We start from the raw sequence: 19,381 nt of genomic DNA, 5'->3' as shown, positions 1-19,381 counted from the left end.
GCGAAGACCATTGTCACGTTTTCGCAGCCGCTGTCTGTTGTCAACGCGACGCTGTGGCTCATAAAAGTATATCCAGGTCTGTTAGGAGCCGTGACATTATGCGATCATCTAAATCTGAGATTGTTTAAACCTTATTGGCCTTTTGCTCCTCGCTAGCATATACAGCACCCATCGGGCAATATCTTCTTTAACCAAAATGCTTAGTGAGAATTTCATGAGTTCTCCCCGTGGACATGCCAAAATGACGTTATTTCTGACGCCGTTAACCTGGCGTATTCATCAAAATGTCGTCTTACAGCAACAATGTTCTTTGACGTCACTGCTGGTTTGGGTCTACCACTACGAACAACGTCTTAAAGGACTGCCTGACCATTTTTGTCAAGCCCGCTTGGGGTGAGCTCGATATAGTTGTCACTTTTGGCGAGTCATTGTATGTGTGTATACGTGCGTCCGTCCGATTTTGTTCGGACTATAACTTTGACATGCATGGACCTTCTTGTTTAAGATGAATGTTTACCTCAATGAGAAAGAGTGTCATGCGTAAACACCATGTTCCTATCTCAAAGGTCAAGGTCACAGTTGGAGGTCAAATGTCAAACTGAAGTTTATCCGGAGCATTTCTTCTTCGTGCATAGTGGGGTGCGCAAACCCCAGGTTCCTATATCAAAGGTCAAGGTCACAGTTGGAGGTCAAAGGTCAAACTGAAGTTTGTCCGGACCATAACTTTGATATGCATGGACCAGTCTTGCTTATATCTGACATGAATGTGTACCTCAATGAAAAGGAGTGTCATACGCAAACCTCATGTTCCTATCTCAAAGGTCAAGGTCACAAAGGTCACAGTTGGAGGTCAAAGGTAAAATTGAAGTTTGTCTGGAGCATTTCTTCTTCGTGCATAGTGGAATTTACTCTTCTTTATCTTCTGATGTAGGTGTTTCTGGTAACAGACGTCTAGGTTTCAAGGGTCCTTTATGTATCGTAGATAACCCTTCATCAGTCTACCTGGTGGTATCATTTCAAAGACATACTTTTTATCACTCTGTATTGGGTCGAGGTGCCAATATCACTCAAGGTCTTATCTATTTCTTGTTGTAACTTTGAAATCTCTCGTTCAAGTATCAAAATCCTATTTTGTCTTCTCAACCTCTCAACCTCTTCAACCATGGTTTCGTCGTGATGAGGCAACCCAAAAGTGTGCTCAGCCATCTTTTAGCGTGGATAAGATAGCCTATATGAAGCTATGAATATGCCCCACGTTGGGCGCCAAATTTTGTAGCGTGCACGGTCTAGCTCAGTATATTCAATATAATATAATTTTCCTATGGGCTTCCTTGCCGAATGATTGGAAAACAAATGATTCTTAAAATGATTGGTGAAATATAAAATAATTAATGCTAATCAATCTATCTCAATTTAACTGATGACGAGCACTCAAAATTCGTGGATGGGATCTTGTAGTATGGCGATGCACAACAAACAATGCCTGAGGTGAATACCATACATTAAGACTTTACCTAAATACTACCAGATGTCGAGTTCCTATCGTCGTGGAACTTAAACGGAACGCAATGTTCTGAGTAAGAACCCAGACTATGACAGGAGGTCAAGAACCCAATAGTATTTGGCAATTTATTATATTATTTATTATTCAGCGATGTTATTCGGTCGGTAGCTTGGCAGATTCTGATCACTTCGTGATGCTGCCCTGGTATTTATAACCTTTTTCCCAACTGTAATTAATGAGCGCTCAATGATAATGACAAAATCAAGCTCCTTAGTACAATGATCATCTAAGTGCGTAATTTGACTAATCTTTGTATATTTTCCATTATTAACGCCTTAAATATTGGTTTTATAGTAGTAGTAGATAGAACTTTCTCTCTTCTATGTTTTCATGAAAGATTAATGTTTACTTAATTAAGTCTACTGAATTATGACGACTCATCGGTGGGTCGAAAACGTGGTGCGAATATTTTAGGTACGAATCTTAAGGTATGTGACTACTAAATCAAATCAACATAGGTATCTCGCCACACATGTACAAGTATTGATAAAAATAGAACTAAAATACTAAACTATTTTAAAAAATGACTACAATCTTTTCTTTCTGTTTATGTGTTGTTGTTGTTGTTGTTGTTTTTTATTGTTGTTTTTGTTGTTGTTTTTTGTTTGTTTTTTGGTTTGCTGTTTTTTTTTTTACATAGGCATTGAAGTCTGATTCTTTTAAATACAACAAATACCCACGATAACGGCTATCGATACACTAGCTTGGACAATATTATCAGACATCAAAGGGTTTGTTTCAAAGAATTCGATTGAATCACATCCATTCAAAATTAAATATGTTTGCTGAGAGTTTAAGAAGCATTACTAATGTTGTACTAAGTATTATTCGAACTCTCAAGTTACTGAATTCTTCCTTATATATGTTAATTAGAAGATAACTAAGGAGAGGACAACCGTAAGCTGACATAGCTTTCTGTCCAATTCCTAAATAATGTTCTGTAAATATTTCATGTATTACTGAAATAAAATATGTTTAAACTAATTGGAAGATAACTGTAACTTACTATCCCGGAATCATTAGTTTTGACGCCCTTAATTAAGTGGTCTAACATATATTTCATTAGTAATATAGATCAATTATACAAATAAATAGTATTGTTATAAACTATAGCATGCCCCTCTTTACCTTATTCCTGATTTGGGAATTTTATGGGCTAAAACATGTCAATAATTTAATTTTTGCTGTCTGACCATTGAGACATTCATATTTGTTGAGGCTCACGAGAAAAGACGCCCTTTCTTATAGAAAAAATGACTTTTTTGGAGCCTGTATGGCCAAAATCATATCTGGCTGTTATAATCCTATGTGAATGTAGTCAAGACCTAAAACTTAATGGGACAATGAACAAGATAAGATTAATCTTTTGTAGTGACCTTTTTACTATTTCTTTGTAAAATGTGATTTTTTTATTCTATTTACATATTTTTAATAGCAGTCAGTCATTATCAAAACAGTGAGGACACAAAAATATTTGACCCTTTCTCACAGCTCTAACTTTGGTACTTTCAGTGAAAACCTATTAGAAACATGTCCTTCTTTATTTACAACAAGGTTTGACAAAGAGCAGCAAAATCATATTCAATTTCAATAAAATAACGTTTTCAAATGATACAAGGTGTATAGCCAAGAGCAGAGTAAAATTTCTAAAGTTTATTCAAAATTTCAGTCAAAGGCTGTCTTGTGACTTTGAAAAATAGCTGAGGGAAAGAGACAAACAAGATCTGAATTCCTGAACAGTTCCTTCTGTAAGAATTAGGATTTTAAAGGATTGAAGATTTTTTGCATTATCAAAAGGACATAAAAATACACCAAAGGAAGAAAAAATAATATAATCTTACTGTAAATCTGATGAATGCATTTATGTTTTATTTCAGCAAAGTAAATTATTGCCTGCTTTGCAAACTAGTGTAAAATGGCATCTTGAAAGATCACTTGTAACTATCTGACAGAAAAATAAAAATGGGCGTCAAAACTCAGAAATCAGAGATTGCGAACGAAGAAGTATAGACATATTGTCTTCTGTTAAACTGTCACGATTAATATTTGCCAAGTCCAGGGACAGAACTAGAACTCTGCACCCTTCATATTTCACAGTTACATGTTACGTAACAGCTGGCCGTAGGCTAGCCAGGTAACTTTTGATCATCAAAAACTGGGCTTTTGACATTAAAGACAACGCTTTACGTAATATCAATATTTCAGCTTTCCAAGGGGAATAACAATTAAAGTTCACTGCCTTGATTTCATCCACAGACCCTTACACAAAGAAACCCATTTGTGTTGGCAACATAATAATGATTACATTTGTGGCAATATGACAATATAGTTTATATAGGATCACTTATTTCATATCGAAATCAATGTAAAATCAATGTAGAATAACTAAATGTTTTAAATCACAGCATCACCGGGTATACTGACCAGTTTTAAATCAAATATAAAACAGTAGTGAAAATGTCCAAGACTGAATAAAATCCGGGTTTTTTTTTCTTGTGATTGAAATAAACTAGGCATGGATGCATTTGTATCGTCTACAAAATCTATACAGGTCTTGTTACAGGAAAGTCTTGCTTACATCGTGCAACCTTAAAATGTCTTCTAACGCACCATTTGACATTTTGAAAATATATTTAGAATATTATGTTATCAGTAACATATTGAAATGTCAGTACATCGGAACACGCTATCATATGAATTTATTCAATCCACAATCTGATCCGATCCTTTGAAATTCCAAAAAGTTCGATTTATAAACGTGTAAATTTCATTATCAGTAGAATTAAACAAAAACAACTTTGCTGTTCTTTCCTAGGAAGAAAGCTTAATTTTATGCCTAGTTTTTTGAAAAGTCAATATCCACACCCACATAAATGATAACAACACTTTTGATAATTTCAAAATATACATGTGTATTTTTGTGACTTTTTATGAATTGGTTGAGGTGGTAAAATTAATTAGATTATTTGCTTGCATTAAGTGTCCATATTCTTTTGAAAACACATGCATTGTTTTCAACTATTTTGTCATATACTGAAGCAATTATTTCAGATATTATTTAACTGCTTTCGGAGGATGGCAAAATAACTTACAACCGTGTAAATTTTGCATGCACTTTGTCTTTTCTACAATTAACCTAATTCCAATATATAAAGCGAATGAAAACTAAATGGTTGTTTTTTCAAGCGAAAAGCAACCTCGCCCGCAACCCCCGCCGAAAACCAAACTCGCGTGTCTCAGCTGCTCCAATACTAGACACAAGGTACCAATACATCTTTGACATCTGAATATAACCAAGACGGCGCTAAAGATGTTGCTTCAGATGTAATAAAGGACATCGTAGGTAATTGTATATTCAAGCAATATCGAAATAGTCTAAGAATATTTCATACAGGTGTTTGGATTTTTAATATTGCAAATATCCCCGCCTCCTGAATAACTGTGTGGTGGAGTGTCTGCTTTGATATCTTCCTTATCCTTTTTAAATCTATTTTATGCAGTCAAGTCGGTCATATTTGTACTTATGTAAAGTTCAACTTTTTCCTTCTCACGAGGACCATGTTTCTCCTCGATTTAGTCCATTCTCCTTACAAATGGACAGTTTTCGACTTTTCAACTTTACATACACGCAACTAAATCTCCAACGCCCCATCAATATTTTACTGCAAAAAATACATTTATGAAATATCTTGCTAGAGCAATATTTTGCTAATAACACATTGAAGTTTAAACAAAATCGAATTTGTGCTGTGATTCATTTTATGACCTTAATCCAATTTTAAAAAGTCACAAAATACATATAAATGTATCGAATAAACAATCAAGAGTCTAATTATAAGGAAGAAAAATCATGACAAAAGACTTCTTTATGATGCCATACGTTAGAAGCAAATTTAGATTTACTGATATTTGATCTTAAATCAGATATACTTTAATATCTATCCCTCTGTACCCTTATCAATGATATTTGCACGTTTATTTTAAACAAAACGTGTAGGTATTTTTATGGGTACAGGTCATAAAGCAAATAAAATAATATCACTGCGTTACTTCCGGTGTTCCGTTTGGACAATCGTGGCTTTTTACTGAACCCTAAACCGCGATGTACGATGGTACGATGACGAAAACGCGATGGCGCGATGGCGCGATGGCACGATGGTGAAATGTCGATGTAATATCGCGTTTTCATCATCGTACCATTGCGTTTTCACCATTGTATCATCGTACCATCGCGTTTTCACCATCGTGTCAACGCGTTTTCATCATCGTATCATCGCATTTTCACCATCGCACCATCGCGTTATCACCGTCGTACCATTGCATTTTCACCATCGTACCATCGCCTTCCGGTGGTCATACGCAGTGGTACAGTATATGTGTCAGTAAAATACCGGCTTGATGCAATCTCATTTTCACTTTGCACTATGTACCTTCTACATCCTAACAAGAATAAGCTGAGTTTGAATGATACCACGTGACTATTACACCCAGCTTTTTATTTACTTTCATGCATAAAATACAAAGGACGTGGCCTTGACGATTTTACAGTTTAAATGAACTGAGCACTGAACATTTTGTAAAACATTTTGCAAAACAGCAGAATCTAAATGGTACATTTCTTCTCTAAAAATACATTGAGATACATTCATCTATTGTTGACAAAAATACAAGTGTACCGGACTACGCATTTCTAACCGGAAGGCGATGGTATGATGGTGAAAACGAAATGGTACGATGGTGAAAACGCGATGGTAAGATGATGAAACCACAATGGTACTATAATGATAACGCGATGGCACAATGGTGAAAATGAGATGGTAAGATGGTGAAAACGCGATGGTACGATGGTGAAACCACGATGGTACGATGATGATAACGCGATGGTACGATGGTGAAAACGCGATGGTACGATGGTGAAAACGCGATGGCACGATGGTACGATGGTGAAAACGCGATGGTACGATCATGAAAACGCTATATAACATGGGCATTTCATCATCGTACCATCGCGTTTTCACCATAGTACCATCGTTGTTAAGATGATGAAACCACAATGGTACTATGATGATAACGCGATGGCACAATGGTGAAAACGCGATGGTAAGATGGTGAAAACGCAATGGTACGATGGTGAAACCACGATGGTACGATGATGATAACGCGATGGCACGATGGTGAAAACGCGATGGTTCGATGATGAAAACGCGATGGTACGATGGTGAAAACGCGATGGTACGATCATGAAAACGCTATATAACATGGGCATTTCACCATCGTATCATCGCAACATCGTGATTTCATCATCGTACCATCGCGTTTTCACCATAGTACCATCGTTGTTTCATCATGCCATCGCGTTTTCGTCATCGTACCATCGTGCATCGCGGTTAAGTATCAAATAAAAAGTCACGATTGTCCAAACGGAACACCGTAGTTACTCGATTTTGTTAACATTTCAATGCGTTATCAACAACATATTTTAATCGCGTGATTTTTATAAGTGTACTATTTGTAATATGAAAGATATTGCAAAAATTATTGAAGGGCGTTAGAAATTTATATTAATGTAAATCACTGCATATGTACCTGAAATATTTGATTGTTCTGTAGAATCCCGGGGTCCACTCCACCTTTGGCCGCCAACCCGCCATCTGGATTTCCTGTCAAAATATTATAGCCATGGCCGATAACACTCGTAAATGGGATCGCTTCGGTTTCTGCAGGGAAAATAATAATACAAAATAGAACCGCAAAAATTAACATTTTGAAAATAAAACGACTGTCCGCGGCGCGGTCAGTCACAATTTGAGGCTTTCAATTAGATAAGCTGTTCTTTTGCTAGACCTTATCAAATTTGCACTTAAACGAAACATGCGACGGCATGCAATGTTTTCGTGATAGCCTATATATAGACATTTACACGGGCAGTTGTGCAACAATAAATAGGTTAATCGGTGAACAAACCATTTCAGAATGCATGTAAAACTAATGGTTGTTAATGGTGCGATAAAGACTGTTTGTAAGTGTTAGATAATGAAGTAAGATCGTTCTTAAAGGCATTGACCTCCAGATTTGACTAAAAAATAATCTTTCTTTCAAATTGAAGTTTGGTCATATTATGAACATTAGAATATGAATTTTTGTTTCTAAAATATTTTAAAAATTCCAAATCAAGAAAAAAAGATGACCGCGTTGGGAATCGAACCCCGGACCGCCGCGGCAATAAAGACATTTTCCCGTCGTCGTAACCAATAGCGCTATAGCTGAAGTAGTGAATAATGACTTCTAAATATAAATATTTTTAATCGAGACAGATTACCTGGAGTAAACGCTTTTCGATTTTCATCGTAAAAAGTAGTAAAAACAGCAAATTCTCGTGTGTTTCCGTGACATTTGTCAGTAATTAAGTTTTAAAGCCTTCTTAAGAAATATGTCATTTACATTTGATCTTCTGTTAAAGCCAATTTGAAAGTTAAATGTTTGTATTTATCACACGATGCTTTGGAGTAACATAACACATACGTTTTTGTAATTTTTACAGCAAACATATGTCAGGAACTTTAAAAGTAATAGTGTTATAATAACACCTCTGTTTTCGAATTTTAAGATAATTTACTATTATCTGTTTTTTTTTAAATTTCCAGATTCACACATTGTTTTAAACCAGCCGTTACCTATCGATTCGTAAGTGTGTTCACGATGTGCCTAGTAGTATTTAGTGTCTCAAAACTAGTTATCTACCACCAACACATTATCAGCCAATTCGATCACGAACTAACACAGTAAGTCGGACGTGTAGTTGCACTTACGGAGGAGCAGAAATAGATAAAAATTACAGATATGTGCTAAAATTTGTGCAGCTTTACCGATCCCCTGTAAAATGCCCATTCAATTAACAAAACTGTTCAAAGGGTGTATCTTTCTATACATTATATCACTTGAGAACCTTATTAGAGCCAATCCTATCTGTATTGACTGTGGCATACGACTTTTTTGTTTTACTCAACATCAGTTGTTTTCTTTAACACTGTGTGCTTTGTATGGTACCACTTCTAAATGACATAGCTATACAAATGATAAGTAAATTATTTCTAGGCAAAAGTGATTTTTTTCTTTGTCGTGTGTTAAATCTATAGAAAAAAAAACAGAACTGGTGTCTTCTGGGGACTTGCCAACCTAAATGTTGGCAGCTTTGGAAAAGGCACAGTTACTTATTAAGAAATTTAAAACTTTGGCTAAAATATGTATTTTCTTTTTCTACCGTTTTACATCCATATATGAAGCAGTTTGATTCCAAGATCCCATGTTTTTTTCATACCTTCTTTAAACAGTTTTCATACGGTCGGAAACATTTTTCGGTTGTAGATACTCTAAAAATAGAAAGTTATCAGAATACTGGACAAAGTCCGTGCGCTTGCGCGTGCGTAAAATCTGCACAAAATCTTGTCAGGTCTATAACTCTGTAGTGGTATTACTATATTGAATTATAATGATGTGTAGTTACGTTCTTTAGTAGTAAACTGTGAAAAGCACAGTATCATCATTGCATGTTAAATATCGTTATGTGGTGCTTGGACTTGTTATTGCTTATCGACAAATATATCAATGTATTACGCCAATAACGTCAGTGCCGTGCAGCAGTCTCCGTTATCATTTCTGTGCATGTCGATATTTTCAAGATTTATGATATTTTCAAGAAGTCATGAAAATAGATCATGGTACATGGGTAGGAGATTTTGTTGTTTTCTTTCCATGACAATTTTAAGTTCCAGTTACATTACGTTTGGATCAGCCCTCGTAGCTCATCATTTCATCCGTCATTGTTAGCTCAATTCTGGACCAACAACCAATTCCAAGATGGCAGACATCTAGTGTTTTACAAGATGGCGGGAAATGGTTGGCGGTTTTAGCATGAACTGTTTTTGAAATCTGAAATTATGGCGTTTTTATCGATATTGAGCTAACAATGATGGCCGCAAAATGAGCCATTATCCTTTGTCTGCATTTTACAAGGACTGTCTAGGGTTGGCACTTGAAACATGTATTTCATACTTGCGCTGAACACTAAAGGTAATGGACTAGGATATTATGAGAATAAACTGGAAACATTTGATACATATCCAAAATAGTTACTACCAGATAAAAACCAGTTAGCCACGGCTGGATTTTACTACATCAAAGAGGCTGATACTGTATTTGTTTCCGACAATACATGGAAGTGCCTACCTAATTGTATTTATCTTAAAGTGGCCCAAACAATCACCGCCAGGAGGATTTGGAGCCTTTGTTGCAATGCTTCAGCAAAGTAGTTTCTTGTAAAGTACGATAAATTAACCTTCCACCATAGAAAATTCAGCACAATGCCATCTGATACCGGTATATTAATTAATGGGTTATAATTGAACAGGCGATCTAAGGGTATGGCGGCTTTGTCTTTAGGAACTTCCGAGATCATAAAATGAAAAGGACGAAAGTCAGTCTTTAGACTCTACACAGATTCCACCGTTGTTAAGGATTAGAACTAAGTTTGGCTTTGGCACTCATCTTACTCTTCGGGCAATGTCCGGAGGCCAAATACTAACTTAAAAAGCTATAAACGAATGTATTAAAATGTGCATTCTATGTTTTCAGAACTGCATTCTATTAAATAGAAATAACCTTGAAACAATTTGTGAAGATTTCTCTTATTCAAGAAACAATTTTTTAAGACGAATGTTGTGAAATCAATGTTAGAAAATGATGAATATTCCTATAGATTTAATTAACTATTACAGTATCAGTTTTATGTGAAGCTTGATGGTCGTAAAATGTCTTCCCGTAGTTGAACCTAATGTTGTGATATTTTCTGGTCTTTTGTGCTAATGAAGTCCATCAATTTGTCTGCATATTAATGTTCCGCTTAAGGTAGTTCTGCACGTTCGATGTTTTAGTCTTACAAGACAGCTAAATGACAATCAGCAAATGCCTGTTTGTAAACGACTCGCGAATTTTGATTTTCCCCAAGAACTTAGTATACTTAAAATTGTCAGCTCTGTATTATACTATTCATGCGAAAGCTGGGATACAATAAAGTCAAAAGCTTTTGAAGATGTAAATACTATTCGTTTTTGGAAACGTATGCAGCCACATAGCTGCCTATTCAAAGGTACTGATTTGATATATGCTCATTTGAAGATTGTGATATAGGTTAAATATCTTTTCTGGTCATCAAATATTACACTATTGTTTTACACATGTATCGAATAACCATTTCGGAATCGGAATTCTTTGCAAAGACTTTTTGATAATTTTCTACAAGCATATTTTGCTTTTAAAACAAAGATTTGATGAAAATGAGAAATTCCAGTCGTGTATCTACTGTACTGCACAATAATTAATCCCTAAAGTTCAGAGTGAGCTATTAGTATAGGGTGGATGGTCCGTCGTCCACATTTTTACTTAAACATCTTCTCCTCAGAAACTACTGGTCAGAATAACACCAAATTTGGTATGTAGCATCCTGGTGAGGTCTTCTATCAAGTTCTTCAAACGGGGGCATTTTGGTCCCATTTAGGGGCCGCTAGAGCTAAAATAGAAAAACATTTAAACGACTTCTTCTCATGAACCGCTTAATGGATCTTCATCAAACTTGGTCCGTAGTATCATTATAAGGTTCTCTTTCAAAATTGTTCAAATGGGGGCACTTGGCCCCTTTTAGGGGCCGCTAGAGCTAAAAATAGAAATACATTTAAACGACTTCTTAACATGAACCGCTGGATTGATCTTAATCAAACTTAGTGTGTAGCATCATTATATGGTCATCTATCAAATTTGTTCAAATGGGGGCACTTGGCCCCTTTTAGGGGCCGCTAGAGCTAAAAATAGAAATACCTTTAAACAACTTCTTATGAACCGTTTGATGGATCTTCATCAAACTTGGTATGTAGCATTATTATATGGTCCTCTCCCAAATCTGTTCAAATGGGAGCACTTGGCCCCTTTTAGGGGCCGCTAGAGCTAAAAATAGAAATACGTTTAAATGACTTCTTATCATGAAGCGCTTGATTGATCTTCATCAAACTTGGTCTGTAACATCATTATATGGTTCTCTCCAAAATTTGTTCAAATGGGGGCATTTTAACCCTTTAGGGGCCGCTAGAGCTAAAAATAGGAATACATTTAAACGACTTCTTCTCATGAACCATTTGATGGATTTTCATCAAACTTGATCTGTAGCATCATAATAAGGATCTTTCTCAATTTTGTTCAAACGGGGACACTTGTCCCCTTTTAGGGGCTGTTAGGGCTAAAAACAGAAATACCTTGAAACGACTTCTTCTCATGAACCGCTTGATGGATCTTCATCGAACTTGGTCTGAAGCATCATTATATGATCCTCTCCAAAGTCTGTTTTAAGAGGCCGCTAGAGCTAAAAAGAGAAATATCTTAAAACAACTTCTTACCATGCACCGCTTGATGGATCTTCATTAAACTTGGTCTGTGGCATTTTTATTCCAAGTTTATTCCAATGGGGGCACTTGGCCCCTTTTAGGGGCCGCTAGAGCTAAAAATAAAAATACTTTTAAAAGTCTTTTTTAAGCAAGATAGCATGAAATATGCATTAGTATACATACAAGGTTTTACTGTAGATTTTTGTCTTTTGGTTTACCGAAGAAGAAGCTGCTGTATGAAACCATGTCAAAATTGCGAAAAGTTTTCATCACTGAATGTTCAACATGTAACGTATTAATCTTTATTAAATAAATGCCACCTTAAGCAACTTCTTTATCTTATTCTGTGTGATGCTCTTAAACAGGCATTTAACAGAACCATGCCATTTTTATACGCCCGAAGGGACGTATTATGTTATGACGCTGGTGTCCGTCTGTCCGTCCGTCCGTCTGTCCGTTAGCAATTTCGTGTCCGCTCTGTAACTCTTGAACCCCTTGAAGGATTTCAAGTAAACTTTACACAAATGTTCACCACACCGAGACGATGTGCAGACCGCATGTTTTGGATGTCTCACTTCAAGGTCAAGGTCACACTTAGGAGTCAAAGGTCATATCAGTTTGTTTCGTGTCCGCTCTGTAACTCTTGAACCCCTTGAAGGATTTCAAAGAAACTTGACACAAATGTTCACCACACCAAGACGACGTGCAGAGCGCATGTTCCGGATGACTTGCTTCAAGGTCAAGGTCACACTTAGGGGTCAAAAGTCATATCAGTTTGTTTCGTGTCCGCTCTGTAACTCTTGAACTGCTGGAAGGATTTCAAAGAAACTTGGCAGAAATGTTCACCACATTGTAACGATGTGCAGAGCGCATGTTCCGGATGACTCGCTTCAAGGTCAAGGTCACACTTAAGGGTCAAAGGTCATATATGACTTTGCTTTGTGTATATTGCTCTGCATTGCAGTGGTCTTGTTTTTATTTGGCAGATCTCTTTTTTGTACTTACAATAATTTTTTTTTTGAATTACTGCCCTTTTATGTTACTATAAATAGCTTATTTTGAAACTTTTTTATTATTGGCCGTAGGGAAAAACCGAGACCACTTTTCTGTGGTACAACATGGATGGTACCTCCAATTTTAAGGTGTATTTTTACATACCTATACCTGATAAGGATTTTTTTGTAGACTTTGATTTTTTTTTGTGGACTTAGATTTGTTTTTTGAAGTTTTCCTTTTGTTGTTCCAGTCCTTTGGGGCTACAACAGTCAAGTTCTTAAAATTTTGCTCCAATCCTATGATGTAAGCCTTCGGGCGTATATTGCCCCGCATGGCGGCGCTCTTGTTAAAATTAAATCAATAGTAAAATAAAACATAGAGGAGGCTATATATGTTTATTGATATTTCATATACATAAATCACTTTTACAATCAAAAACGTGCAAGGGATCTGATAACAAGCTTTCATTAAAAACTTTAGTAACTTATTAATTTCCTTAAACATTTGTTTACACCATTTTATTTTATGATCAATGACCTTTAATAATAACACACCTGTACACTTTATACCATGCAAGTTTCAAGATGATCTTCATTTATTTATCCCCCCGCCAAAGGCGAAGGGGATATTAGAAATGCTCTCCGTCCGTCCGTGCGTGCGTGCGTCCGCAACGATCTTTGTCCGGAGCATAACTCCAAAAGTACTGGAGGGATTTTCTTCAAACTTCATACACTGATAGAACACATTGGGAGGAAGTGCAGTGTGCAAGAACAATAACTCTACCTTGTCTATTTTTTGAGTTATTCCCCTTTATCTTATTTTCTTAAAAAAAATTGTCCGGAGCATAAATCCAAAAGTACTGGAGGGATTTTCTTCAATCTTCATACACTGATAGAACACATTGGGAGGAAGTGCAGTGTGCAAGAACAATAACTCTACCTTGCCTATTTTTTGAGTTATTCCCTTTATCATATTTTCTTAAAAAAATTTGTCCGGACCTTATCTTTTTCATGCATGGAGGGATTTTGATATATATTGGCATAAATGTTCACCACCACGAGGCGGAGTGTCATGCGCAAGAACCAGGTCCCTAGGTCTAAGGTCAAAGTCACACTTAGAGGTCAAAGGATACAAGAATGAAAACCTTGTCCGGAGCATTTCTTCTTCATGCATAGAGGGATTTTGATATAACTTGGCACAAATGTTCACCACCACGAGACAGAGTGTAATGCGCAAGATCCAGGTCCCTAGGTCTAAGGTCAAGGTCACACTTAGAGGCCAAAGGTCAGATACAAGAATGACTTTGTCCGAAGCATTTCTTCTTCATGCATGGAGGGATTTTTATGTAACTTGGCACAATTATACACCATCATGAGACGAAATGTCATGCGCAGTTCCTTTCTTTAGAATTACCTCCCTTTGTTGTTACTTTAAATAGCTTTTATTGTAACTTTTTCATTACTAGTCGTAGGGAAAAATCGAGACCACTTTTCTGTAGTACAACATGCATGCTACATCCAATTTTGAGGTGTATTTTGACCAATCTCTACCTGGTAAAGATTTTTGTGTGGACTTACAATTTTTTTTTTTTTTTTTTTAAGATTAACTTCCCTTAGTTGTTACTATAAATAACTTATATTGTAACATTTTTATAATTGACCATAGGCAAAAAATAAGACCACTTTTCTGTGGTACAACATGGATGTTACTTTCCAATTTTAGGTGTATTTTAAGATATCTCTACCTGGTAAGGAGTTTTTTTGTGGACTTAGAAAAACAAAAGACTTACAATGATTACTAAACAACCACAAAATTAAAATTCCATTTGCAAATACTGCTGCTAGAGTAAATAAATTTGCTGTGACGGGCATATATTGTGACATTCTGGCAGTAGTGTTCCCTGTTAGCTTTCCATTCCTTCTTTTTACAGTAGCCATATAGAAAAACGTCATAGCTTTACTGTTCATGAAAATTGATAAAATTTAGCAGTAAACCACCTTACCACTGACTTATTCTTTCTTCCACATCTTTAAAACCCCTGATGCGGACCACAACTAAATGGTTCTTCAAAGCTTTCCCCAAAATTAATACTTTCAGACACTAACTTGCCAGGAACTTTAGCCTTCAATTATAATATGCCCGGCGGGGGGATTGGCCATGTCTAACATGGCTCTTGTTTACTTTAATTCTCTTGACGTTTCATCGAGACAGAATGTTCAAACTATAATCAAATCAGAGTACATGTAATATATCTTTTTTAAACTATTTTAAATTTATAACCTTGTGTTGTGTTTCATGCTCCTGATACCCTGGAATATACGTTATGGATCCAACCCTTTGATGTTTTAATTTCATTTCAAAAGAATATATTATGATAAAACTCTGTAAACTTTGTCAGATTTTCCAGTAGTTTGCGTCTGTCACTTCACTTTTGCGAAAATTAGATAGGTAACATACAAAACTCAATTTATTACAGTTTCGTTTTCGTTCTGACAAGATACAGAACATTTATTAATTCAGAAGTGATTGCAATTACGTGTATTAGCAAAAATATGAATAAACTATTAAAAGTTGTGAGAATTATAACTTTATTTATAGAGGACTTCAAAACGTTACCAAATGTTAATATTTTGCACGTGCATTGCATGTATGCACATTTATTTAGTAGTGTATTTATATGAGATATTCATTTAAGAAATAATTTATAGCAAAGAGTGTTGTAACACTATTTATGCACGATGGGCGGTTATACGTCGGGCGTAATAATTTCACGAGGGCGCATGTGTTATGTTATCCCAAAGCATCGTGTGATAAATACAAACATTTAACTTTCAAATTGGCTTAAACAGAAGATCAAATGAAATTATTTGTACGACGTATTACCGCCCGAGTGTATAAATATTGTTAAAACACGGTTTTGCTATAAATTATTTCGACTCTTATATGCGTTAATCTAAAACAGTAGATCTAGATAAAATATAGAAGCGCTCTTTCTTGGTCGCAACAAAAACTTTGACGTCACCGCACGTTAACGTGACGTCATTCTAGCGTTAGAGTGTTTTAATGCTGAGAGACAAGCATATTAGAATTTTCAATGTAGAATTTACTAATGTCCATTTTATTTAGTCATGTATGACAGAATATTTGTCACCATCATTAATTTGAGTCTGAAAACGTGTTTAATGTATATAGTGTGGGCTAATTAACTACTTAAAGGAATAATTTTACACTTGTCAAATGATCATAATTTTTTTTCTGGATAGAATTTCTACACCAGCTTAAATGTACAATTTTAAGTTGATTTTTTTTTCATGATAAAGATCCCTTATTCTGTGGCCGTTAGAATTACAAATAATGTCAACAAGATTATATGTACAACACAATGTGCACGCAATTCACTCTTTCGGTGCCCACTCAGTAAGGTTGTATAGTAGTCGCAACTTGACCGCGATGGTTGACCTTAGGCTGATTATTCATATCGAATGTTTCATTGTAGAAATAAGGGGTGCTTAGGGTAGCCGTGTATATTTATATGGAATTACTTTGTATACAGTGCAGTATCAAAGTATGTATACTTACATTTGATGAGTTAAAACTTTCCAATACACTATATTTACACTAATTTATATTTCCATTTTCTCGTGCAGCTCGTGTTTTTTAACCAAAAAAAAGCTGTGCAATAGAGAAGAACTATCACCAATTGTTGATGGCCAGATTGATCAGATTGTTATACACCTCTGTGATGAAAGTGCTACCGAATTTGATTCTGATTCGGAATGAATTGTTATTATTATTATGTTTGTACATGTATGGTTAAACTCATGTCTTTGAATAAAAATTATGAAAAATAAATAAAATAAAAAATAAAAACACAAAATATAATAAAAATGAAATAGCAAAAGACTAAAAACAGAAAAAAGCTGAAAGAGATAAAATAAATTTTTAAAAAAATCCCTCACAGGGCTCGAACCTGTTACTCTATATATAACTTAACAAAAGCAAGTACTTAAATTCAAATGCTTACACCACTGTAGTTAATCTATATCACGATAAATCTACGTAAATTTTAAATTTATGAATGCAAAGAGATGAAGCGTTTTACGTACACTCCTTTTCAATAATAGGTTGTGCCTCATTATGTATTATAATACAAAGGTCAACCATCGGGGTCAAGTTCCGTCCACTTATATGTCAAATAATCGTACTTAAACAATACAAAGGTGAATAATAAGAAAAACATTGTTAATTTCTTTTTTATACCATAAAAGATGAAGTTGAAAAAAAGCAGTTTAACATAATATTAACATATATTACATGCATTAATTTTTGTCTGAGAAGGGTAATCATTGTCCATATGATATAGAAGCTACTTTCCCAATCTATTCAAATACTCAATATTTTACAGAAAGATATTTGTTAAATATCAGATGTTGCATAAGAATATTTGTTATGTGAATGTGAATGAAAATAACTGTGTAACAACAAATTTAGTTTTTCCGATTATGTTCACAGCTTATTTTACTGTTGTGGTAGTTTTAGCATTTGTGAAACGTAAAGGAATGTTAGAAAAGAGTTGCCCCGCGGAAAACTAAAAAAAAGTATTTCTATGGAGGTAATGCATCTTACAGTGCGGTCGGATTACTATTGAAAATTATTACCAGGTCAAAGTCCTCTATCTACCCTAGTTTGATGTCTAGCAATGACAGCAATGTTTAGTACATATTTTTTTTGCTACTGGGAAATAAATGAATGGTGACAAAAAGCATATTTAACATTGAAGCAAAATAAACCATACATGATGTATGACAGAGCTAATATGTACAGCACTATTACGGAACCCATACCATAAACATAAATTACTTGATAGCGAATAAATCATAACTGGTAACAATATGAAAGCTATAAGATTCTTTCACTGGTTGTAGGTGCAGATTGGAATATCCGGCCTGGAGGGTAACTGTTTAGGCGGTAACGAAGCTCCTGCCGAGTTACCGCCTAAACAGTTACCTGAGAGCCGGACATTTCCATCTGCACCTATAACCAGTGACAGAATATTTTTCTTGCATACCGATATCAAGAAATAATAATAAAAATAAAATCAATCGAACGGCTTTCTTTTGAGAACTATTTCTCATAGCAGCGTATTTAAACAAAGCGCGGGAAACCAACGTCCGTAAACAGGAAAGACGTCATGACGTTTCAAAGACAAATAACAATGTTTAGTTCCGGTTTTTGTTTTACCAGTAGCAGCGTAAAGTTATGAATTTTTGATAACGTTTTTTTTTTCTAATCGAGAAATATACTATCAGGAACAAAGAGGAACTGCCAAGGTATTCGATTTTTTTTCCGTTTTTAACCAGGTTTTCAACATTGGGGTATGTCGTTGGTCGGGCGGGCGGATGGGCGGCGGCGTCAAACTGGTGTTTCCGGTCAATAACTTTTGTTTCGGTAAAGATATTTGAATAAAACTTGGTATGTATGTAGCTTATATCAAGACAAAGGCTGGGATTGATTTTGGGGTTTCTGGGGTCAAGGTCAAGGTCACTGTTACTTGAAATAGAAAAAGGGTTTCCGGTCAATAACTTAACTTAGGAATGAGCTATCAGGATGAAACTTGGTGTATAGAAAACTTATATAAAGTTGTAGCCTGGGATTGATTTTGGGGTTTCTGGGATCAAGGTCAAGGTCATTGTTACTAAAAATAGGGTTAGGGTTAGGGTTAGCATATCTTCTACATGCATGGATGGATTTTGATGAAAGTTGGCACAATTGTTCACCATCATGAGACGGAGTGTCATGCGCAAGAACCAGGTCCCTAGGTCTAAGGTCAAGGTCACACTTAGAAGGATACAAGAATGAGAACTTTGTCCGGAGCATATCTTCTTCATGCATAGAGGGATTTTGATGTAACTTGGCACAATTATACACCATCATGAGACGAAGTGTCTTGCGCAGTTCCCTTCTTTAGAATTACTTCCCTTTGTTGTTACTATAAATAGCTTATATTGTAACTTTTTCATTACTAGACGTAGGGAAAAATCGAGACCACTTTTCTGTAGTACAACATGCATGTTACATCCAATGTTGAGGTGTATTTTGAACAATCTCTACCTGGTAAGGATTTCTGTGTGGACTTACAATTTTTTTTTTTTTTTTTTTTTTTTTTTTTTAAAGATTAACTTCCCTTAGTTGTTACTATAAATAACTTATATTGTAACTTTTTTATAATTGACCGTAGGGAAAAACCAAGACCACTTTTCTGTGGTACAACAACATAATTGTTACTTTCTAATTTTAGGTGTATTTTAAGGTATCTCTACCTGGTAAGGAGTTTTTTTGTGGACTTAGAAAAACAAAAGAATTACAATGATTACTAAACAACCACAAAATT

Source organism: Mercenaria mercenaria, chromosome 1, assembly GCF_021730395.1.
Source record: "Mercenaria mercenaria strain notata chromosome 1, MADL_Memer_1, whole genome shotgun sequence".
NCBI classification, from domain to species: Eukaryota; Metazoa; Mollusca; class Bivalvia; order Venerida; family Veneridae; genus Mercenaria; species Mercenaria mercenaria.
Note: the sequence above shows the minus strand (reverse complement) of the source record.